Raw genomic sequence first — 26,179 nt, 5'->3', positions numbered from 1 at the left:
AAAAAGCTTAACTGCACTTCAAGAAGGAGCAGGACATACCCACAGATACAATCAGCATCAAATATCGACTAAAACTTCTGCTCTTGGGCATGCCTGTCCTCTCACTAAACCCACTGGAGGAGTCATTGCACCCCAGCCGATTGCACAGCAGAGCTCAAAGCTTCCACCAAAGAGGTGAAGTTTCGAGCTGGTATCCAGATTGCTGCATCAGAAGTGCTCGATTCTGACCACAAGCAGCCCCACAGAGAAATTAGTTAGCCCAAACAGACTTCTGCACTGCACATCTAAATATAATTTCAGCCCAAGCTTTTCTCTCTGCATGGTGCTGCACTGTGCCAAATAGGCATACTGGTTAATACGTGATCTCTAAAAGCCCTGTATCATGCTGGAAGAAATGTGTACTATCACATAGCTTGAGCCTCCTCCCAGAACTAAGAAAAGCAGCTGTATGCATAGAACAGGCTACTGCACAACCTCCTACTTAGCACTAGGCTCTAGTTGACCTAACAGATCTATTCCTAGAAAATATCTAGAGAAATAGTTATGTTTACCCATTCCTCCACTTTTTTTTTTTTTTTTTTTTGTAACCGTAATCTTGAAGGAGAGCCACACACAAACAGCCCCTGCCACCCCAGGCAAACAACGGAAGCCATATCTAAATCTCCATTAAGGAAGGAAGGAGATCTGGTTCCATGCTTTCAGCACATCACTATCACATTTGCTCACGTATGCAAAACATTTGCTAGCATGCAAGGCCCGTTCGCTGCAAGACCCTGGGCACCAAGGTGACCAAAAGCAGGGTTCAGCAGGAAGATGTGTTACCAATTCCTCGCTTGGAGGGCCTGAGATTTCTGAGCTACTGGAATGCAAATAAACAAACCCATACTCTGGATATGTGCCCCATACGAGTTCCTCAAGTTCCAAGAAGTCTTGTTTTTATTCATCTCCACATTTGGGATTTGTGCAATGTGGACCAGAATACTTCAGCACTTCTTAAAAACAAGAAATAAAACCCAAACAAACCAGAACTAGTCTACCATAAGCAACATTTCTAACTCTTGCAACGATTGTAAGCCTCCAGATATTTGATCACTTGTATCAAATCCCTGCTCTTCAACATAGGTGACCACAACATAAATTTTAAAGTTGAGATGATGTTAAAGTAACTTTCTAACCCTTTGTGGTTTCAAAAATGTTCTTAAAAACACAACCCAAGTGCACAGAAAATGGACCCAAAACCTAAGCTGACTGAGAGCCTCTTAACTTGAGGGGAAATCTAATTGCATTGCAGACTTGCAGATGGCACTATTAAACAAGTCAACTGCTACATTTTTAGAAGTCCATCAGTTGTCTTAGTGACGGTAACACTACCACATAAAGGGGCATATGAATTTGCAGAAAGGGTCCTGATGAGTCACAGCTGCTACTGGCTTCCTCAGGTTTTCCAGCCAGCTAGTGAAGTCTTTTTCCAAGCAAAACGTCCTCACAGGATGTACACCTCGTGGTACATGACTGTTTCAAACTCCACAACCATTTTGGAGAGTGACAAGTTACTGCTACCACAACTAAAGCACTTACAAGAACCTGCCAGTTCAAGCAATGGCGTTTCAGGAAATGGCCACTAAGCCATTACCCACCAAAATAAACCAACCACCTTCATTTTGCCATGACCACTCCATGGTCACGAGCAACCCTGGAATATTCCTACAACCATGACAACCCAAGAAGGAGCTCAAGTCAGCAGCTGTCCTAAAACACAGGCCAAGAAACACATGGCCTTCTCTGAGACTGCCCCAAAGGCAGACTGAGGCACTGACACAGCAGCTTGAGTAAGCTCACATCAGATCCTGTCCAGTCAGTAATTATTGCAGGGATTACAAAGCCTTCAGGACTGTCAGTTCTGCTGGCTTTTACGAGCAATAAATCTCCTTAGAAGAAACAAAGCAAAAAGGTATGGTTGCTCCTGCTCCACTCAGTCTCACAAGAGCCCATACTTTCAGTGCAGGTGCTCCCACACCAGGCTGACCAGCCTAAGTGCAAGACGACAGTTTCAGATCTTACTGCTACTTTGCTTTTCTGCTTTTAAAACCTTTAGTTTGAACTCTCAGTAAAGTCTTCTTAACCACCCCTATCAAAGAGGATCCCAGAATTCTTAAGAGTGCAAAGGCTAAAACAAAACCAAAGCTGCTTCTCCTCTTGGACATGCATGTGGAACCCAGCAGGAGCGGTCCAAGCCCAGAGGGCTCCATTTTGCACACAAGGACAGACAGTGTCTTCCATTTCCACCAGTGGATAATACACCAGTGTGGGGAAAAAAAGGCAGTACCCACAGAATGCAGTAATGCACAAGGGTCAATAAAGCAGCTTCCACAAGCTCTACCAAGTGGCCAGGATCCAGAGCAGCATCCCAGCCCCGCCAAGGGCAAGATGTTCTGTCTGTCAGATAAACAGAGAGGGCCAGAGCCCACAGCCAACGCCTACATCAAGTTTACTAACCCACAGCTTCAATGGCAGGACATTTGCAAAAGAAAAAAAAAGTCCAATTTGCTCGCTTCAGAATGCCAGCCCCGTTGATAAAAGTATGAAATATTAGCATTGTTTAAGGTGACGAGCTTGACTGAAGGCCTCCTCATCCAAGAATTGTCATGCCTGTAACACAATATTGATGTGGTGGCTTATAATTCTTACTTTACATAAAAGCTTCATTGTGTGCCAAATTCAATCTCCACAGGCTACCTGAGCCACAGATTTTTACGAGTCTACATTTCAGCGCTGCAAGTCTACAATACACATAATTTTCAATTATGTTAGGGCAGAACAGGATCACTGCCTATATAACATTACTGGTTGGAGGAAATGAGACTCAGCCCTACTGCCGAGAGAGCTAACTGGATCCAGATGGCGGGCTGAGCAAGGCAGCCGTCCGAGGGAGCAACGTCGCAGCAGCCGCCCCCTCCACAGCCCTCTCTTTCACGGTGGAGGGAGACACCAAGCCATGGCCAGGGCTGGGAGCTGGGATGGGAGGATGCTAGGGCAGGGGGGGAGTCGCATCACAGTGTGGGGAGAGCAAAGGAAGATGGGGGAGAGGCATGGTTGCTTTTGCAGGTTTACTACTGCTACATTCTTATTAAAGAGGAGAAAAATTAAGTACTGTTACAGCAGAGAGGTAAATCCTTTCCTTCCTCAAGCAACTAAATAGCAGGAAATCCTCTTCTCTCGGCCCTAAATGCAGATTTGAGCCAGACAGTTCCTCTGATTTGCAAGGAGTCCACAAAAATCCGAAGCCGACTTTCCCAGCCTTCTGACACTGCTTTTACATTCCTGCACTGGGGGGGGAAGGGTAGGAGAGAGAGAAGTTCCCACCATCCTGCTCCTGCAAACACTGGACACATGCTCACTCCTCTCCTGCTTCTGTGTCTCAGTGTGGAAATTAGGATTTGCCTGTACAAACATTGAACTTTTCAACAAATTAACTCTAACAAATCTGTGCAAATTATTTTGGAGCAAAACTGTTGAAATGGGCTCTGCTGGCCTGCTTTTAACATTTTTTTTAATAATGTCATCTTGGCGTAAGTATTTTATTCCCTGTTTAACAATATGATCTGATGGGGATCATTAGCATGTGTGTGTTTAAAAAAAAAAATAGAAAAAAAAAGAAAGTTTTATGGCAAGTCTCAGAGAGCTTAAGCAAAATAATTGTTAAGCTCCAGGCCTCTGCACAAAAATTAAAACACGTATGGGGTGAGCGTACTTGAGAGAAACCAAAGCTTTTAAAAAGGCTGTTAAATTGTCAGCACAAGGGAAAAGGCAAATGATTTGAACGGCCCAGATTTTTTTCTGCAGAAGGGGAACGAAAAAACCACCCTACCCTCCACTCCGATGAGCATCACATCCACACCTCTCCATCCACAGTCAGAAGGTCCTGCAAAGCACAGACCTACCGAGAGCAGCTCTGCATGCCCACCCCCACCCCAAATACCACCCAAAGCAGCTGCCTTCCTGGGCACCAGCAGGGCAAACAAACATCCTTCCCAAGATTTCACAGCAGAGTTGGTCAAAAGCAAATAAAATTCACATCCAAAACTAGAGGAGTTTGGTGGAAACTCTTACTCACAGCCAGCAGCCACCCCCCGCGCCAGGGCTGGGCTTGCAGCAGTGTGGCCCCGATAGAAGGGATGGCACAGAGCTCACAGGTGTTTCCTGCACCGGTGTCCAACCTGGACCTGCTCCCTTGTCACGCTATTGTTTTCACTGCTGAAATGCCCTACGAGTGATGTCCCACAGCATATAAATACATAAACGCAATTAAAAAAAAAAAACAACAGTATTTTTAAACAAGGAAAGCTGCACAACACTCCAGCTCAGGTTTCCTGCAGCTGGTGCTTATTAGCTCCCAGGAACTGAAACGAGGAGGAGGAGGGCTCCTGGAGTCAGCTTGATGCCTTGGGCCTCCAATACGTCCCCTAACCATGGGACTACATCTCCACCTTCAGAGTCTGCACTTTCTCTCTGGATCTCAACATGACATGCAAGTGGAAATATTCCTGATCCTAGTTTTGCTGTTAGCCTCTCCCTTGGCCAGTGTTGCAGAATAACATGGAAGTACATGTGTGGACATCAACTTTGAAGCTCAGGAGTTTCTCCAACATTTAGTTAGCAACTCTTCTGGGAGAAAGCATCTAGATAAATTTTAACCTGAGATAATCCAGTAGTAACAGGAGAGTGCAATGTTGTGGGGAGGGCTGAGGTTTATGAGGAAGGCACTAGGAATGAAGAAAGAGCTTAACAAGACTGTAATTGCTCTCTGCGGGCAAGAAAAATAGTTGCAAAAGGATATTCTTGGTACCTACAAAGAAATGACTGCAACCTGCTAGTATCCCCACTTAAGTCAGAAGGTAAAGCCTCTAAGGATTTAAATGTAGACCCTCAGCTTCTGCTCCATCCCTTAATTTGCCTCAACCTCTTATTTTTGGTCTTCAGTTATCACCTTGTTTGTAGAGGTGTGCAGTATGAGACCAAAATCTGAAGGATTTATTTTAAATAACTGAAGGAGATTGCTGAAGGAACTTTAAAAGGGCCTCCTGTTTCTTGCAATCTGCAATGTCTGGAATTTTTTGTGTGAGAAGTAATAGACACCACCCACGACGTTCAGCCCTTCTACAGAATATGTAATGTACCACGACGAGGCACAGGGGAGCCGCTCGGAATGAGAGCAACGAGGCTCATTTCAATGAGATCGATCCTTTCCACACAAAAGATTTCCCCACAGCATTCAAGAAATTAAAGTATGGAATTATGAAACATGAAAATATTTACCACATAGCTTCATTTTTTAAAAATTGATTTTTCATAATTTTTTAATTAATGTCACTCATTAAACTACTGCAAGACTACAAAAACAAGTGATTAAATAAAATACATAAATATGGAAAACGTGGCACACAAAAAAAGAACTAGTGTGGTGTACCTACACAGACACATACACATAGGGCACTAAGTCCTCTTCCCAATTTAAAATGCCACTTATTCACCAGCATTGCTTTCAGCCAAACCATCTTGTGATACACTCCTGAATAAGACACTTCTAGAGCCTTGAATTTCCCCGTTATTGAGAACTTGAGTGACCTTGTCTCCTTCCCTTCCAGTAATACACAAAAGTCCCTGAAACGGGGTCCTTGAGCTGCACATTTGAATATTTTGCCTGTGCCTTTGTCACATTGCTGAAGCACTGCTAGGGCGTAAAAAGGAGATGGTAGAGCTCTCCTCAGCCTGAAAGTTACAGAAATGCATTAGCAATTAAACAGTTTGAGATCTCAAAAGAGGGGTGCCTGAAAGGAGAAATCCTTCAATCTGGAAGTGTCTCACTGAAAGCATAGAGCCGTCTAAGGCAACAGGCAAAGACGATGCCTGTTTTGGGGTGGAACAAGGCACAAAGAAACAGCTTGAGCCCCGTGGACACCTCAACAACTGCAGGTCCCTCTTGGCTGAGCAGACAGACAAAGTGGAGATGGAGGAACGTCCCAGAAGCGCAAGATAAGTTGCTTTCTCCTGACCTAATCACCAGTCTCCATGCCCTCACAGCACACATAGCTCTTCATCTGCATCTACGACGAGATGCAGTGTAACAGCTACATCCCATTACTACTGTGGCACGTCACCCCTGCTTAACACTGTTTTTCTATGCACAGTGATAAAGGCACGAAGGAGGCTGCTGCGGGAGAGAACTAACAAGAATAAGCAAAATCTTCCTTAAAAATTATTGCCTATGAAAGTTCAAGCACATTCAGATAATTATTTGCTCATTCTGACACGCATGAAAGGCATTCTTGCCATCAGTTCTACTGACGTACTGAAGTAAAACAGGTTTTTTGCTTCTAATGAATGCAAGGTTGGTAGACTACAGTTGAGATCTAACACATTGGTACTGAGCATGAAGAAGCTAAGTAGAGGCTAATCAGCTACTGCAGGAATTAAAAATCATTTTTTTAGCTTTACAAGAGGAAGAGTATTCATGTGACACAGAAGTACAGCATTACTTTCTGCAGTTCACATGGTATCTCAGCAAAACAACTGCAGGCAGTGTTTCTCGATCCTGGGTGGAGCTTGGGAAAGCACCACTACTTTTTTCACATTTAATTTGAAAGCCTCCACATCCCTCGCTGCACAAATCAGCCGGCTGAGTACTCTTTGGATGTCTACAAAGAACTGTTCCAAAAGACAGGCACAAATAAAAGCATAATTTTAATCTAGGTGCAAGAACAAACTTTTTATCAACTTACTTTAAACCAGTGGGGGAAAAAAACCAGCTACATCTTCAAACTACTTTACCCAGATTTTCTCTGCAACCTGTTCTGTTCCACTCAAGCATAGAGCTTCCATTCGAGAAAGCATGGGACAGCCAGACAATCTCAACAGTCTTTCTGTAGATTTTTATCAACTTACTTTAAACCAGTGGGGGAAAAAAACCAGCTACATCTTCAAACCACTTTACCCAGATTTTCTCTGCAACCTGTTCTGTTCCACTCAAGCATAGAGCTTCCGTTCGAGAAAGAATGGGACAGCCAAGACAATCTCAACAGTCTTTCTGTAGATATGGCTTGTTTAGGCTCAAAGCTAAACCAGCCTCCAAGACTCACCGAACAATTTGATGTACAGACCCACATTTAATTTCTCTTCCTGGCAATCTCCCAGAGAGTGAGAGAACAATTGGTAACTAGTGTTTGCATGAAGTCCAAGAATGCATTTTATGGTCTATAAAATATAATTCCTTTCCTCCCCGTTAAATAAAGACAGTAAAAATATCTGACAGCACGTTAGAGAGAGAGATCACGGCACTGAACTACCTCCGCTGTAACGGAAGGGCTGCTCCAGGGGAACCTTGCCTCCCTTAAAACTTTCCAACTCCATTAAGAGCATAACTCCATTTGTAAAGGAGGTACGATAGCTTTACGCTTTGCAACTACCTTTTTAAGTTTTTTTTTAATTATTATTATTTTATTTTTTTAGAAAAAAGGCAAAAAAATCCACACCAAAATAAACCAAAATAAGAGAGCTCAGTGGTCAACCAGCCTGGTTCTCCGTTAATCCCATGAAACACACCTGCCCTGCACGGCTCCCCACGGCGGGGGGCCAGGGGGCCCACCACAGCTCATCCCATCTTCCCCTCGCTCCCACCACATGGAGCCTGGAGCAGGAGTTACACGTTTACTAATTATGGGGAGCACTAACCAGACTCCTTCGGTACCCTGGTGGCAATGCCCACCAGGAAAGTCATCTCTACATGACAAGGATGCAAAACACCGCTGCACAGAACTGCCTTCCCCTGCACGTACGTGTGAAGAGACAAACCAGGCAGAGGCCTACCTCTGTGCACCTCCATCGGTCCTACCTGCCTTCCTCATTTCTCACTATCATTGCAGACTGGCAGTTGCCCAGTCTGTTCTCTCAAGTGTTTCCTATTTGTAGGAGGAAAAAAAGTGTCTGATTTGGTTTCCTACGGCACAGAGGGATGGCGGCTGCGGCAGCAGGCTGGCTGTGCGGTGGCAGCCCTCGCATGGCAGCACCGTGCCCCACTCCCACCAGACGGAGCACAAACGGTTTGCCACACACTTTCTGTGAGGAGCCATGCCAGTTCAGATGCCTCTGTTTACAAAACCTGAGCCATAAGCGTGTTGATTTATAAAGCGCTCAGCACTACAGCTATCAAAAGCCAGCAGACGTGTGACAAGGGCAAGATGGGAGAAGGCCACCCGGCGAGGCGCGTCCGCCTCCAAAAAGGCCTCTCATACAATCTGGATCAGGGTTTCCTTTTTACCTTCACTCTTTGATCCAAATTCTCATTTCGGATTCTGTGAAGTACCTGCAAACGAGAGGCTCAGGTGGGTGGGATCCTGGAGTAAAAGTGCTACAGGAGAATGTAGCTGTTTGCTTGTTATTGTAACATCGCCTAACGGGGCTTTACTGAGAGAGTCATATTTTCTCCCACTGTTGGGTAAGTGAAACTCATGACTCGAATCACTACCACAAAAATTCCTGTTGATGTAGCAATTCTGGGTGAACTGCTGGGAGCCACTCTCTAGTAAACCCAGCAAATTTCATACTGAATTTCCTGTCAACTCCCTTGTGGTTTCCACGTGTGATTGGGTCTTCAATGCAACAAGGGGTTACTGCAGAATAGATGGCTCCAAGGGTTTCAGGCCCCCATGAAAACCAAGAACTTGCAAAATTCTCTTTCCCAAGGGTTGGTAACTTTTGTCTATATCTTTCTTCTTCTTTTTTTTTTTTTTTTCTTAAAAGCAAACCCAAAAAGTTAACTCAAAAATGTAACCTAAAGGCAACCTCAGGAAAAAGTCCTGGAGGTAACACTGAAACCAGCAATATTCTGACCTCCTAGAAGAAGCTGGGAAGTTTGCTGTTGAGGTTATTTTGTTTTTCAGAAAGCCTGCCTTACAGGGGGCAGGGCAGGGAGACAGGGGGGACCCACACACAGAAAAAACTAAACCAAACCCCAACAACTTCCCACTACATCGTATCCTGGTCCACATTCCTCACCATAATCTTTTAGCTCAGTTGCATGGAGAGGTCTTTGAAAGATGTAAAAGAGGTCGAGAGTCCCCTCAGCCAATTGCACTGGCTGATAAACAAAACTTGTGGGCTGGGGCAGGATTTGTGTCAGACTGACCTTCTGCGAGACCAGCTACTCCTTTGAATAAAACCCTCTCGCTGCCTCTGCCAGAATCCTCCTGCCACTCAAGTATCATCTTGCTGTAACAAATTACTCCTAACCCAGGATTACAGCTGCTTCCAAATCCCTCCTAGAGAGCCAGGAAAGAAACGTTCCCTCCCAGGATTTGGCACCAGTTGTTTTCCCTATCAATAAGCCTACTTGCTTCTCCGATGGCATCAGTCCATTGGGCCAGAAAGACTGCTCCCACCCATTCTCCTTCCAAATGCAAACTGGATGTCTCAATTGTCCATCAGAAGAGGAAAAGGAGAAGGCTTGCCTTCAGATACCCATGGAAAAGACACCCTGTCTGGCCAGAGGCAAAGCTGACTCCTAGTTAAGTAGGAAGAATTATATTTAGGCGGAGGACTAAGTGAATCATTTGGGATGAAAGCAAAACCAAACAAATGAAGTATTCACTAAATCTGTGCTGTCACCTCTTGTTCCTGGGCAGCCACCCCATGTATTTATTTTCTGGTTTCCTCCAGCACCACCAAAACAATGCAATATGCATTTATGGTATTTAAATGAAGTATTTTAAAAATATACTTAGTTGAATCATCAGCCACACAAACTCTTCCTCAAGAACAACTGAAATGTTGTTTTTTCTTAAGGGAGATGCAGACAGAAAAAATGCTAAGACAAACATGGTCCAGAATTAACACCACTATGAATTATTTTTCCTGATTTAAAAGGCACCCCAATGAAAATAAGTCCTATTCATATAAAATCCAAATAAAGATGTGGCATGCCTCCCAAAAGACATTTTGAGTTTTCAAGTAATGGTAGGTTTTGCATTAAATTTACGCAACTTTTGTTGAATTGGTGTATTTTAAGGACAAAGATGCACAAAAGATGCTACTAGAAGTTTTCGACCAATGTTCTTTTTGTTTATTCAGAGAGACAAATTATCCTCAGTCAAAACAGCTATACTGGCATACCCACTCCCTGAGCTAAAGTGACTAGGAAGAAAAGGCAAACAGCACAATGTACTAACAGAAAATTATCCTTTTGGTTTTAATGAACAGGGGTGGGGGACAGAAAAGGAAAATCCATTTTTTTAAGCTGCAAATTGAAATCATACACTGTTCTATGTATCTATAGGAAAAAGAAAAACCAGATTTTCTTCTGCATAGGCAAAAACGCAACATGCACAAGCCTGCATTTTTCCTTTCAGAGGGTAGGGGGAAGAGAGGCAGTAGGGAAAAAAAAAATAAAATCATAATTAAAAAAAAAGTCCAAGTAGAAATGCTGGCTAGGATGGGGCCTCTGTCCCAAGGAGAAGGGTATCAGTAGCTCTCCAACAGCTCATGTCCTGGAGGGACTCTGCCCCATGTGCCAAATTCTTGTGGTTATGGAAGAGGTTTGTTTTGGAGAGGTGAGGATTGCTTTTCTGCAGTAATCCGGCAGCAAACACCTAACTCATGGCCCCGGGGAGCAGAGTCTGCTCCCGCAGACACAACACGCCCGTGCTCCCCAGATTTGCATTTGTCACACTTTCATGCCACAGCCCCAAAGTTAAAACAAAGGAGTCATCAGAGCTGCCCTGAGCGTATAAATCTGTAAATAGCCAAAATTGTTGCTCTTGTTCCTAAATATAGTGCAGGCATTTTGAACTGGCTGGCCCACAAGGCAACTCTTATATTTATTTAAGGACGGTGGTTTGGGAACACTGAGTGTTTTTTTTAAAAGCCTGTTCATGTATATTATGTTCCCTCTCTCAAGATATGAATATGCGGGGGGGGGGGGGGGGGGGGGCGGGAATTAAAGGTACCAGAAAAACAACTTTTAAGTGAAAGAGTCAGAAAGCAGAGCAGAAAAACATATTTGGCTTTGTAATGCAAGCAAAATCTCCGAGGATGGTAAATGAGGTTCATGCAGAGTTAAATGCAGAATAGCTTCAACCCCACCATCTGATACAACTAGCAAATGCCTTGCTCCCTATGGGAGCTCTCCCCAGGATCGGGCACGTCCCTGCTCAGCCACTGGGAGGGAGGGATGCGGAGGACAGTGCTACCCAGGCACAAAGGGGACCCCCGACAGCTCCCTTGGCTGAGAAACGCCTGCAAAACATGGGGCTCGAGGAAAAGCCAAACCAGGGATGCGCGGCAGTTCGCCCTCCCGAAGGCGGCACAGGGCAGCCGATTTACTCCGAAATCCTAGGAGTTAGGCACCAGCTCGCACTTTGCAGGAGGGTGAGAGCTGGGGATGCGACAAGCCCGTGCAGGAGGAGAGGGCAGGAATCCCTGGGGAAAGGCAGGAGAGGCCAGCCCAGCCCTGGACCACCCAGGAGGCAGCTTGCAGAAGGGCACTCGTCTACGGGATGCTCTCTGAAAGCCAAGGGCCCAACCCAGGCGTGGGGCAGCGGCGCGGACCCCAGGGAGACAGGGTGGTCCCCGCAGAGGCTCGGGGCGAGCACCGGGCACATGCCAGCCCCCCACAGACCCATGAGAGCCACAGACAAACCGGCGGCACCAGAGCTTTCACATGCCTGTGCTAAGCACTCTGGACCCACAAGTGTCAAAGGAATATTTTAGGTTTTAGCCTTACCTGTAACTGAAAAAAACAGCAGCTATTCGAGGTTTGGTACAGCTGTACAGCTATGTTAAAAAAAAAAAAGGGGAAGGGGAAGAAAAAAAAGCCTTTTTCTTTTTTTCTTAGCAGGGCGGTGGGGGGTGCGGGGGGGGAGGAGGTGGAAGGGGCTGCATCGACAGCTCAACTAGCCAGAGGCACTTTGCAAGGAGGAAAGTAGAACTCAAGATGTGGGCAGGCCTCAGGTTTCAGAGCCTCAGGGCACATCCAAGAGACACCTACGTATTTACTGAACAGGCAGGAAAGCAAAGGCTCCAATCTTACAACATTTTATAATCTTATTGTGGACACATATTTTATAAGTTCTTGAGGATGAAGAGGCTGGGGCAGGGAGGGACACAACAAGCCATGTTAGCTGTCTGGTGGGGTTTTGAGAGGCGGCTTTGTTTTTTTAAAGATGAGGTAGGATGACTGCATACAAGGGTAATTATAAATGAAGCAAGCGAGGATCAATGAGCTCCCTTTCATAGCAATAGCTTATTTATTTATTTTAAAAATCACAACACAGCATTTCTGTTCTATTTCCAAGTCAAATTTGTCCTAAGTGGAATCAGAGGAAGAAAAAAACAGGTTCCTAAACAGAATTTTGAGAGCATTAATAGACTGAAGAGCATCTGCGCAGGACAGTAAGTTGAATTCAGTGTTTCTGCATGCTGGGGAGCTAACCCCATAACCTCAGGAGGGACCTTTCATCTCAGCATACCTGCACACAAAAGGTCATTACAGTGCACCCTGCTCCTACTAAGGAGCTTACCTCTCACATGTAACATCAGCCTTATTAAGCAACGTGTGATGATACAATAGCTGCTAAGCTACTGAATATTGTTATTCTTTTCTTCCTGCTTCCCTATAACCACACCAAGATTTGCAACATATTGTTTGTAGGATGTTACCTGAAGGGCAGAGGAAACTTAAACTGCCCTGTCCTCCCCGCTCCCCATGTGATCCCTCCTGGGGAGGATTTCCAGTGATGGCTATCAGGGTAGCCCAAGTAATGTAGAAAAATTCCTCTGACAGTGTACGGGTTTAATCAGAATAATTAGTTGCATTCAGGTTTTGTGTTGGTTTTTTTTCTTTTTTTTTTTTTTTTTTTAAAAAAAAGAGAGAGAGAAATAATTATTTATCCAGGGAGGAGGATGAGAACAGCAAAGGAAAAACACAGGACCCCAATGGAATCACCGACCACCCTCTTCCATTGGTCCAGGAAAAGATCAGCAGCTCCTGCAAGACCTGCTTCAGGCTGTCATCCTGTGGAGCTGAATGTTTTGGCATCACTTCTGAATGATAATTGGCTCAAAAATTAACACGCCTCACTGTCCCTGTAGAAAGAGCCCTGTGGTCTCATCCAGTGGGGTCATTACCCGCCAGAGCATTCCACATTTCCTCGAGAGGGCACAAATGTCCTGAACTCCCACACACTTCAGAGCAGTTAATTCACTCAACAGGGCAAAGTATTCAGGTCAGGATTTTTCCAAGAACCCATAAGGACTTGGGTGCCTGATTGACTTTGCTCCTTTGTGAATTCCATCCCTTGCACTGGTGATTCAAGACCCACATGGAAGCACTGCTCAAAAGGTCAAAAATTTGCAAAAATATAGTGACTAATACTGTTTTGTTTTATAACTAAGTTTACAGAAGTCTGAGTCGTATCGGACAAAGTGCTTGCACTCTCAAAGTCATTTAAAACCTCCTCTCTGAGTTTATTAAGGCCATTAACTGTTTTCCTCACCCGAGTCTCCTATTTTGTTCCAGGATGAAGAAGAATACATGTCTGCCTGGGAAATAATGATATCTTTGATGCATCTCTCTCATACAAATGAGTTTGAAAACAAATGGAACCCTTTGGGTTTACTTTACTATAGATTTTAACACTCACATTAATTATTCCACATATGTATGCACCAAAATACACTGCTGCAGACAAATCCATATCCTATCAGTCCCGCATAACAACGCTTTAAACTTGTAAATTTATCAGGCCAGTTCATCCACCAGTGTCAAGCACCTCAGTGAAGTTGATGGGGTCTTCAGTGTTTTGCCCCTCAGAAACTCTGACTCCAACATCACCACCACCAATTCCAAATTAACAACTACTTGTGACTATCCTGCACTGTGCCTAGTAGCTTCCACCTCATGCCTAGTAGCTTCCACCTCAGACTCCAAGCCATACAGAAAAGGGCCTGGCTATGCACCATCATGCAAAGCCATAAAATATTCCCCACTTTATTTGCAGTGCATTAAAAAAAAAAAAAAAAACCCAAACCAAAACAAAACAAAAAACAACCACCAAAAAAACCCAAAGCAACCTACACACACACACACACACACACACAACATAGAGGCCACCAAAATAAAATAGCAGAAGATAGCAACGGAGACAATGGAGAAATGTATGGAGCAGCCATTCACCCACACGTCAGGAGCATTTCAAACAGAAGTGGGATGGGAATTAAAAAAAAATAATTATCTGGCATGGGGAAGTCCATACTAGCCACTGTACACTTGGGCAAGGACCAGTTAGAGATTATTTTTTAATTATTATTAAATGAAAGGGGAAGGTAATTGTTTGCCAATAGGCTTTAGCTTAATCATTTTGAAAACGGAGAAAATCCAGCAATGACAAAGTGCAGGCAAGCTGCATGTCAGGGCTGTGAGGGTGCATATGTGGCCACCACAGCACCCTAGCCAACCATCCTGCTTCTTCTGTGCAGGAAGAATTAAAAAAAAAAAAAAAAAGTAACAAAATAAAAAGACAAGCCTGCCCTTCAGTAGGGCCTAGATTAATTGTGAATGCAAATGAAGCCCTTCTGCAGCACTAGGGTCCATTTCCAGGGAAATGCGTGTGCTCGCCTCTGTTTACTCCAGCTCCAGCAATGCAGCACAACCTTCAGTCAAGCTATTAACTTGAACGTTGAACTTCACAGCGCTGGCTGTCTTTCTCAGCCATTCTTTTGATGTTACCTCCAAAGCAAAAGATCAAAGACTTTGAGTGTGGTGAGGGGAAGTCCCAGGCTCTTAGCCTACCAGCCTGTGATATATGTTAAAATCCTGGCCAAAAGAGAGAGCGAAGGGAAAAAGAAAGGAAAAGCTAGCAAAGAAAGCATCCTAGCAGAGCTGTGACATGAGGAAGCGGCACAGCAAAATCCATGTGCCACATTTACTCGGGTTCTTGACCCCAGAAATGGGGCTTCTTTCTCTGCCCCTGCACTTTCTGGCAGTACAGGGTCACTCCCTAAAATCTGCAGCCCCTCATCTCCCCTTCTGCCACAAAGCTGCACCTTGCACCCTGCCCAGAGAGACAGCAGATGCATGCCAGCAGAACACCCGTAAAAGCATCCCCAGCCGGTACATTGTGCAAACCTACAGGCTTTGTAGGACAGGGAGAGACAACGCAGGACCAGGGCGCTCTGTGAGACGTTGAATTTCCATGTCCACCCCAGGCTCCTGGGCCATCCTGGATGAGTCACACAAAAATAAACCCTTCGCCTCAGCCTTCCTGCTTGTAAAACACAGATAATATTGCCCTGCCAGGGTAACAGCCTATTCTTCCTTGTGGGGCCCCGAGAGGCAGCGGTGCTAAAGGCCGTGCTGCTATCTGCAGGGGTCCAAGTCCACACAGCCCCTCACGTGTCACCACACCCCGGGCAGAAGGGGAAGCCCACGGCCACTGCACATCCCGCAGCTCCCACAGCCCCAGCCGGTGCGGGGTTGCTGGAGACGGGGCTGCGTGGAGACAAGGCGGCTTCCACCACATCTCACCACCATCTCCCGGGAGCAGATCTGGGCACCTTTGGGAGGACTGGTCCTGCAGGAAAACGTCTAGAAAGTCACTCTTTTTCCCCTCCCTCAGCCTGTTTTGGGTATTTTTTGTTTGTTTGGGGGTTTGGTTTTGTTTTGTTTCCGATTATTTCTTTTTATTATTTTTATTTTAGCTGTGTGTTTAGAAGTGGGCAATCTATTTTTTTTAAGATTCTGTTCAACCATTTTCCCCTTCCTGAGCCTTTTTTTGGGTTTATTTATATTCCCATAATACACAACAGCATTCCAGATTTAGACAGCGACACTTGGTTGACACGGTCAAAAGTGGATCCAGTGCAGCCTGTCTGCCAAACCAAGCCCCTCATCCATCAGCCGAAGTCCTTTTACTGCAGGGTCATGAAGGAATCACGGACTGTTTTTCATTCTTTTCTACCAATGTCCCTCCTAACTCTAGAAACCAAAACCCTCTTATGCTTGTCAGCTCCTCCTCTTCTCCACCCCCGTGAATTCAACTCTTGGCATTCACCAGCATAAAAAGCCATGGGATTCAAAACAGAAATTCTTCAAAACAGAATTCATGGCATTAAGGAGTAAGTAGGATATTCTGATTTTATTGTACTTTACTTACTCCTACTTAGCTCTAATCCTCACTCCCTAGACAGGGGCTCACTCTTGCTGTCAGTGAAGTCGATAGGAATTTGGCTATTGACTTCAATGGAAGTGGGATCAGATCCTCACATCTGTTGCACAGGGCAAGCAATATGCAGAATAAAAAAAAAAAATATTGGTGTGGAGAGGGGGGGGGGAAAAAGGGGAGGGGGGGGAGAGAAAAACCTCAACACTGAATTGTAAAATGGTAAGTGAGCTTGGATCAGGATTACAAGCAACGTATACAGGCGAGCTCTGAATCTGCAAACACCAGGTAAGATCACCAATTCCTAGACCAATTCCTCCCTTCTTAAAAATGCAATTCAAACAACTACAGAAAAAAAAGAAAGAAAAAAACCCCACAAATACCAACCCACAACAAAAAATAACCCTCCAGTCACAGTTTCTAATACAAAAGGACCAGCTGGCTGCTCAGTAAATCTTTTTCATGACAAGGAATCCCTCAGCTCCCTTCCCAGCTCTCCTCTCCCCAGGGGTTCAGAGCACAAGCCGAGCAGACCAGGCAGGCACATGCGAGGAGGCAGCAGGACCCTGGGACACAGAAGATGGAGCCGATGGAGCAGTGTGAGAAGTCAAGTACTCGTTGCTGCTCCACAGTGCAAGAAGGATCCAAAACAAACAAGACCTAGATCTGGAACGTGATCTTGCCCTGCGTCACAGCCCTGTGATAATGCACCAGGAGTCAGGATTTCTTGGCATTAACCATGCTATCAGCTATAAACAAGCCAGTTCTCTATTAGCTATAAACAAGGGATGCAAAAGAAGTTGGGGAGGGAAGGATGAAAAAATAAAAGAGCAGAATTATATGTGTATCAGCCAATAAACTATATAAAATGTATGCAAAGAAGCAGCTGCCAAAACTGGGATAGGAAGAAAGGAAATGAGATACTGAAACAAATCTTGTACACCTCCTACCTGTGGAGATGCTGTTCAAGAATTAGCATCTTGGCAGAATAGTTTCTCCTTGTGATAAACGGAGGGCAACAATGGTAGCTTACAAAGGGACAGTCCCAAGATTCAAATTCTGCACCTAAATCTCCTTAATATCATCAAGAATTTCAAAGTCCTCTAGAAAAATATTAAAAATAAGTAAATATATAACAATCTAGCTGGCTTTTCAAACTTCTTGAAGTCTGTTTGCTCTCTGTACTCCATGGCAATCAGAAACAGCTACTCTCTCCCTCCCTATTTACACTCCATTTCAAGTCATGGTTCTTGCTATGTGCAGTACATTCACCATGCCAGAAAAATCACTTAAGCCTGAGAAAAGCCAGAAGGAGACTGATGAAACTGGGAAGAAAAAGAAGGCAGGGACAATATTTTGCTAAAAAAGTAAAGGTGACATTTGTGTTCAGGCAGAAGCTACCACAGTGCCTAAGGTCTCCGATCCACCTAAGCACTTAAGCACCTGCTTAACTTTTAAGCTGAAGCAGCCCTGCGGGTTGCAGTGTATTTCAAGTCACACAGGTGCTCCAAGGCATGGCTAGATCAGTGCCTGAGCGGTGCTGGCCAAGTCGCTAGCATTTATTGACTGCACATATAGCAGGAAGAGCTTTAAAGCTGCACAGCAAGTGGCTTTCAGAACCATCAGGCCTGCAAAGATAAATCAATACAATTTGCTTCTAACTATGCAGTCTTCAAGTCAGGTTTTTCCTCCTGACCCACCTTCTCGCTCCCCCATCCCTCCTGATCCAAGAAGACACGCAGATGGTATTGGCACTGAGGGAAAACCCAGGTCAGAGCAGGGGGATGTAATGGGAACCAGAGGAGAGTGTCACATACTGCTCACTCTAACACGCTGTAAAAAGTCACCTCCTGCAACACAGAAATTCTCACAGAATTAAATCCCTTATAATCCCATTTAGCAGAAACAAGGTAGAACAGTATGCTGGTGCTTAAGACATTTTAGTCTTTTAAGAAAGTACATTTTGTTTAAAAAAAAAAAAAAAACCACCAAACCTACTTCTGTTGAAAAGAACTTGAATGGAAGAAATTTTAAAGCTGAGTCAAACTTCTCTATGAAGGCACTTTTTGTTTGCTGGGCTTTTTTAAGGAAGTTAGAGAGAATAAACCATTTAGTATTTCCACTCTTCCCAAATGTGATTATTTTTATAGCAGCCTATATATGTGCTACTCTAGCTCATAAGTACAAATAAGCATGCTGAGCTAATATTAAAACAACTGACTGCAGTAAGACTTAGAAGTGTTTTCTACAAGAATATACAAAACACAAACAAAATAAAACATACACTGCTTCCCAAATTAAGAGCTGCTAATTGTGTTTACAACTTCTTTCCCACCGGGAAATGCTATCTCTGGTCCAGCAGTCCACTTCCCCTTTCCCCCGCAGCAAATGACCTACCAACTAAGTACCAGCTTTATGCTCAAGTTGGTCAACTACGTTTTGCTTAACCCACAGGCATTTTTCCTATTTCAAAGTTTCTATTAACTCCCTACTGATGTACCCTAAAAGAAGTTTTAAGGGCTTGGAAGCACATAAATAAAACAGACTTTGCTGGACCAGCACAGCTGAATGAAAGCCTTTCACCTGCAGTGGTGGTGATAAAAATTTTAGATGCAGCCTCACACATGGCCCCTCCATAGACTTAAGATAGCTGCGATTTCCAGCCATTCAGCAATCTCCTGGCTCCTGAGCTGCCTCATTTGTACAGAGACAAGCATCAGGACAGGACCTGGGGTTTGGGTTGGGTGTTTTGGGACTTTGTTTCCGGGGGTTTTTTTTGGGTTTTTTTTTTTTGGCTGTAGCAAAGGCCTCTTTAGCTGCAAGGCTGAAAGAGGCTGCTAGCCTGTATAGTGATGATAAGAAACCTGGAAGAGGAGAGGGAGATGGCAAGCAAGAAAATGTGGGAGGAGGGAGTGTGACTTGATGTGAAACCCTGAAGCAGAAAAATAAAGGTTTGCTTCAAAGCTAATGCTGTGTACTAAACCTTCTGCCCCTCTTTGCTCTGTAAGGCGCACACCCAACTGCAGACAGGCTGTGCCTGCAAGGTGGGAACTCTCCAAAGAGTGACCAGAGTTTGCTGCTTTATTGACAAAGTGCAAGTCACTAAAAAATGGATGAGTGCAAAACTGACCCATCCTCTGTGGTGTCACATCAGCAAACCCAGTCAGAGCTGGTTATTTGTCCTTTTCTAGCACCCTACCACTAACTTTGCACAAAAAAGTTGATAAAGCCAGACACAAAAAAAATTGAACACACTTGTATTATTACTTTTTTAGTCCCAGAGTGTTTTCTACATCTAAATGAAACTCACACTGTGAGGAAGTGTCTAACAGCAGATTCTGTTTAAAAACTTGCTACAGAGGCTTAGGTCATGGCTCTCATGAAACATCCAGCAATTAACTCTTTCCATGAAGTTCATTTGTCAAAAGAACCATCAATCCTGCATTCTCCTAATACAGCTTTCTGCCTCAGCCCCCGCATCAGATGTTAAGCCGAGAGCATTTTAGGTACTGTCTGCTTTACAGAGCTGCAATAAATTAAGCAGTTCCCAGTTGCGTGAACTAAATAAATACACGGTTCCATTTAATGTATACTGGCATTAACGTAAGGGGACCCTGCAGATCATCCCAAATTTTCTAATCCCTTATGCTTTCCACCATGCGATAGGATTAAAGTTCCAGTCCCCGAGACCACTCATTTAGCAGAGCATCCTCAGTGCAGCCTCACCGAGCCCTGTGCCATTGCTCTTCACCCAGCTGCGGGTCCCAGTGGGTAAACTCTGTTCTGTTCTTGATCAGTAATCCTAAACAAGCCTGGTACCAACAAGGTACAGGTTATTTCATTCCACCTTTTCTCAGGTTTGCTCTTTTGTTGCATTTGAAGTAGTTTTCTTACTTTCCAGAGCCCCAACATGTCTGAACCCTCCCTGGGCAAACACAAGCTCAGGTTCAGAAGCCCTGCGGTGGGTGAAACGCTGGGCAATGCTCACCATCGTTATCACTACCAGCAGCAGCGAGGAAAAGGGGCAGAAAGGCTACCAAAGGCATTGTGTAGCTTTTTCGTATAGGAAAATGTTTTCCCTCGTGAAAGAGATGTCGATACACCGAGAAAAGGAAGGGATGCCGATCGCAAAAATCAAACAGATATTCTCTGCATCCCTTATTACAGACGTGAGGCCATTTCCACTTCAGTTCTGCTCAGGTGGGATTTCTCATACATTTCACACACAAAAATTCCAGTGAAAGCAGGGCTTATGAAGAGATAAGAAAAAACACACCGTATCCTTGGCAGCTTAAGATCAACTTTGCTAACACTCACTAAATATTCTCTGCAAACCTGCCCCATAGCCTCTCATGAAGAAGCAAACCCTTCCCTACCATTTCCCAGGCAGACGTTCAGAGCCCCAGAGCAACACAGCACAGACCTTTCATTCCTGCTCCCCCACGATATACAGCAGGTCTTAACGTACATGGCAGAAACACTGTTTGTTTGTTGATACAATTTGTGCATATATTTACAGAAGACAAACTAAACAACCTTAAAACTATTATCAAGGGATAAATCAATTGGCAGCAGACACTTCGGAAAGCAACATGTTAGTTATTTTGGAGCAAAAAAAATGAGAGAATAAAAGCTTTCTTTGCACTGTGACTCTGCCTCATCAGCTTTAAGCCAGTTTCCCCAAATCACATGGTTGCCCACAGCTGCCATCAACTGGTTTAATTTCAATTCTAATTCAATTCCCTGATTTTATTTCCTCCTTTCTAATAATGGCCAAAATTACTGGCAGAAGCAATGCCAATGATAAAACCATCCCCCAAAAATCTAGCCTAATTTACTCCAATGACTGCATTTTGACAGGGATCTCACACTTATTTAACACCATTCAGGCAAATGGTGAATGACAAGGTGATGTACAAATAGTGTTAATAGATGCAAATATACCTGGCCAGGAACCATCAGATACAGGCCATCCAGATACAGCACATAAATACACAGGCAGCAAATATGCCAAAGCCACGTGTCATGAAAACACTTTGCCTTAGTGATCTGATCGCTGTTACTGGCTCTCTGCAGCATCACAACTACACCCCCAAAGAAATTAAGAGCTATCCTATAAGCAAGTGACACCAAATCCAAGAAAAACCCATATTGCTGGTACCCCGGTTAAGAATAAAGAAAAACATTTTGTTGGACCCTCGCTCGGGATAGCCAGTATCAAACCTAATAATGTAATTTTACTGGATCCAAGTCTCTCTTCTTCTCAGTGTGAAATCACATGCATTTCAGTCAAAAAGGCTAATGATGCGGTGAGTAATGTAAGAAAGTCCCTCTCACATGCTTGACTACCCCAGTACATAGAAGTCAAAACCCACCAAATTTATCCAAATATAAACACACAGCACATGGACTGTTCTGCTGAATCTGGTCAAGAAACAACTCTGTGTCATCCTCCCAACCAAACCCTACCCAGCGTGTGTACAGGGAGGAGGGAGAAATGGGTTAGCCAATGATCAACCTTATGCACTTGAAGTTATTAGCATGAAATGTGTGAGCAGATGGGATTTTGGAAATGCAGAGTATTTAACTGGTGAACAAAAGCTTCCTCTTTGACCAAGACACAGGTTTAACTCAACTTTCAGTGTCACCCGGGCTTCTGGAAGCTGGGAAAGTCCGAGTTCTTCACGCAGCTAGGGAAAGCAGCCAGACCTGGCCAGGAAAATCAGCCTACCTGCCAAAGCCCTCCCTCCTCACCCTCTCAGTATTTCCATACTCAAAAGATAGCTGTAGTAACTTTTCATTACCAGTCCTCCTCTTATGCTCATTTTTCATCTCGCGATGAAAAGCCAGGCATGGAAGACTTGGAAGATTATTTTTTTTTTAACTTTAAAAAAAAACCCAACTATATAGTACTTCTGATTTAATATTTAATTTTTTAAAACATTTATTCCTGTCCCATCTCCTTCTCCAGTCACACTTTGATACTGTTTTGTTCCCATCCAGCAACTTGCCCTCTGCAGTGCTCTCTAAGCAAAGATTTATGTAAAGACCATTCCCATGAGGAAAGTGCGCTCAGCCCCATTTTGTATATGGGCAGGGCAGGGGACAGGGAATTTGAGTGATTTGCTCCAAAAATGAAAACGGGAAGTTTGTGGCAGAGCTGGAAATAGATCCCACATCACAGCTCTGTCACGTGCACGACCCCACGCCACCCCCAGCCTACCTCCCTACAGTGGGGTGATGCTCTGCAATGCTGCAAAGGCCACTCTATCACCCCATGGAGCTTCAGACAGAAGCAAGAGTCCTGACAGCAGGCAGATCTGGGGACCCACCAGGGCAGGCAGCACGCCAGCAGCGAGGGTGACACCCAGCAGCCACGGGATCAGTGATGACAAACAAGCGGAGTCTCAGGTCTAAGTCCTGCAGAGGAGGCAGCACTGCAGCCGTCCTAGGCACAGCAGGCTGTCCCCGCTCTAGCGTGACTTCCCTGCTACTTACTATTCTGGGATATTGTCCTGCTTCTGAGACTGGGAGAAAAATAGCCTCAAGTACAGCAGCCCCATTCAGCACTGCTTCCCCTCTCCTCCTCGCTCAGGTCACAAACGTAACAGGTCAGGTCACACAAAACACTAATATTAGCGGATAACAGGGCCATTTTTAAACTTCTAAATTAAACTAAATTTGCTAGGACAGGCAGGTCATTCACCCAAGTCATCCCTTGGTTTACTCTTTTTTTAGTTATTGAAATGACCCACAGCAGTGTAACCCAGCACGAAGCCCAGTCAGCACAAAAAAGCGGGATGCTGGCAGGGAAGAGCAGGGAACACGACACCTTTTCATGCATCATCTCATTCTCCATCCCAATCCACATCCTCTTCCCACCATGTAACTCCCCTTTCTCCCCAGTGTTTTCGGGTAGAGCAATGGCACCTTGGATAAAGCTGCTTCACGGGGGCATGAGGCAGCCAGGGGGCTTGCCATGCCCAGCAACACCCATAGTCTCCCAGGCACAACTCCTTCATACCCTGCATTCCTGGTACATGGACCCCTGGGGATGAGAAGAGCCATGGCGGGTCACTCTAAAAATATTCTTCTGGATACGTACTGTTGAATGACTGAGAAAATAAAAGAAGAAGCCAACAGCCTGCTGAAGGTGTATTTGCCCATACACTTTGATAATAACGGGTGTAGGAAAGATAAAAGGAGACAAAAGTCTCAAGTCCACATTACCAGAGACTAGTTCACAGTGAAAGGTCAGGCGTCTCTCCCACATATGGCAATTATTTTTCCATGGGTTGCTTCATTCAACAGCAGCAAACATAAGCTAGTCACAGCCCTTCCGCTCCCCTGATGCCACCCTACAGTCATAGTGATTTGGTGCTTTTTCAGGTCAACACAAACCCCTTACACACAAGGTAAAGGCATAAGCGGATGCTCTTAAGAAGCATTGCAGGGAAGAGAAATACAAACTTCTCCAATTTAGATCCCCTAAAATTAGGTGCATGGGATTTCCTACACCCTGCCCCTTGGTTTTATTTTCAACTAAACTAAACCGCTAGAACACTCAAGGATGACATACGCTTTTTTTTTTTTTTAAATCATCTTCATTTAAAAATACTAACAGAGGTCACAGGGAGGAAGAACTGAACTTGACTTAAGCACAGTCAGTTTTCCTCTTCCAAGACTTCAGAGCAGTTTTTAAAAATACACATTAAATGAGAAACAGATTCATTGCTGGGAAGTTGAAGAGAAGGTGGACGGTGTGGGGAGTAGGTCATTTCAAACCTCGGAGGGAAACCCTCAGCAGAAAACCAAGAGCCAAGAGCTGTGGCTTAGCAGCAGTGGGTTTCTGGCTGAGCTGCGGTTCCCAGAGTCAACTCCCGGTGGAGCTGGGAGCAGGGGCTGGGGGGGACAGTGCCACCACCACACCCTGCATCAGGGCCAAGGCAGAGTGAACCCCAGGTGTTTGGGCAGCCAGCCCCCCCACCCCCGAGATCCTGCCCCAGGGCTACAGGCACAGAAGGTGTGCTGGGCCGCGGCAGCAGCCCCTACTGTCCTTGAGAGCAGAGCAGCAGAAAAAAGTGTCTCACCCTTTTTTTCTCCCTTCTCCTTAAGAGCTTGCTGCCTCACAAAGCCCTTAGTCACACTTGATTGTTCCAGTTCCTTTTGCACAAAACGCGGCATAATAACAAAATAAAACGGGGATACAGAGAACAATGAGTTCAACAGATTAATGGACAGGCACAGCCATCTTCAGCTTTTATAGCCATCAGCCCTGAAGAGCACTCCCTTCCCTGAAGCCTTTGAAATGAGCCTCAGCAGTCCTTGGACCTTGCAGGCAGCTGACAAACACACACCTTCCTTTCTCAACTAAATCCCAAAGATTCATCTTCTGGCTGTGCGCATGTCAATCTTATCATCATTATTAAAGTTTTATTGGCACAACAATGCAAACTGCGAGCACAATGCATTAACCTTGTAAAAATAACTGAGAGAAGCCATGTAATGGAAAGAGCAGGGGAAAGCTTTTTCATCTCTCTCTCCCCGAAGACGGGGAGGAGGAGGGCAGAAGCCCGCTGATTTCTCAGCAGTGCTGAGTCATCACAAAAGAGATTTCCAATCTCTCCCCTCACTCCTCAAAAACCACCCACAACTTCTTGAAGACACCTTGAAAGTACTCTCCTCCAACCCAACTCATGGACTGAAATTCCTTCCTCTAAAAGACAACACGACCCTGTTCTACTACGGCATATTCAAAGAGGAAGGCAAAAAAAAAAAAAAAAAGAAAAAAAATTACAATGTCCAGGAAGGTAGGAAAGGTTACACTTAGCAGACAAGGACTTCTATTTTCACCATAGCAACAAGCCTATTTATAATATGGCCTACCTGCATCAAAGAGCAGCCACAAGAAGCTAAATGCAAGTCTAGTGGTCCATTCAAGCACTAAGATGAAGAAGCAGCTCACATAAGCATGTCAATGAAACGCTTCCAATTATATTACATGCACAATTATTAGCATCTACTCTGAACCTCCTTTCTTGGCTTTTTTTAACCCAGGTAAGAGCAGCAGGGATGGGGAGGGGGGGAGGGGCATTACGAAAGGTCCAGGAGCAGGGGAGGATCAAAAGTAGGCAATCCCAGCGACTCCGCTTTTAAAAGGGAGACTTCACCAAGACGCATTACAGGAGGCGGCTGCTAACTAGGATGGGAACGGGAACTTACTAATTCTTCATTTGCTTTTAGAGTGGAAAACGCACATCAATAACCACTGTTGTCATCCTCAATTTGCCAATAGAGAGTAGATACAGTCTTCACCCCTCAAACACCTGATAAAGCTCCCCATGTTTGAGAGAGATTAAATAACCAGCTTTTGGAAATGATTATCAGACTAGCAATCATACTCCCAAAAGTAATGCTCACGTGGGAGAACACACCTGCATCCATCTCCAGAAGGAGTACAGAATACTCCAAGGACAGCCATAACCCATAGGAGGACGCAGCCTGATCACCGCTCGATTCTATCATCTAGTGATACAACAAGTGGAGATCCTGACTGATCTGTCTACAGTATGATGAACACTTTTGAAAAAAAAAATTATGCTAAGCCACTCTTAAGAATCCCATATCCAGTGTGCGAGCACCTGTCTGCTGCCACTTCTTTTTATACTCCCTACATGGAAGAGCAGCTGCCTGAAGAATGGATGGCTTTTAAAAGAAGTAGAGGGAAGATCTTAAAAATACTCTTTATCTGCAAGAGGAGTGGCAGTCATTTCACTCATTCAGGTAGGAGGCTGGGGAGAATTGCTTGGTGGTTGAGAAGTGGACTGGAACAAAAAGACTCAAACAGCTAGATGGCACATAAAAGGAACTTAAAACGTTTATAACTAGTATTTAAAATATATATGGAAGTTTTTCTTAAGCAAGAACATGAACAGGTCATAGTAGAGATTTGTCACATGGACCAGAAACAG

At 44.6% G+C, this 26,179-nt stretch overlaps 1 protein-coding gene across 29 annotated transcripts in view; it reads right to left on the bottom strand.

Moving 5' to 3' along the window:
- TCF7L2 (transcription factor 7 like 2) overlaps positions 1 to 26,179 on the bottom strand; it is a 181,651-nt gene that overhangs the window by 117,935 nt on the left and 37,537 nt on the right. The gene's annotated exons all lie outside the window — the stretch shown is intronic.

Source organism: Falco rusticolus, chromosome 9 (genome assembly GCF_015220075.1).
Source record: "Falco rusticolus isolate bFalRus1 chromosome 9, bFalRus1.pri, whole genome shotgun sequence".
In the NCBI taxonomy this organism is placed as follows: domain Eukaryota; kingdom Metazoa; phylum Chordata; class Aves; order Falconiformes; family Falconidae; genus Falco; species Falco rusticolus.
This window is presented reverse-complemented; position numbering and strand designations above follow the sequence as displayed.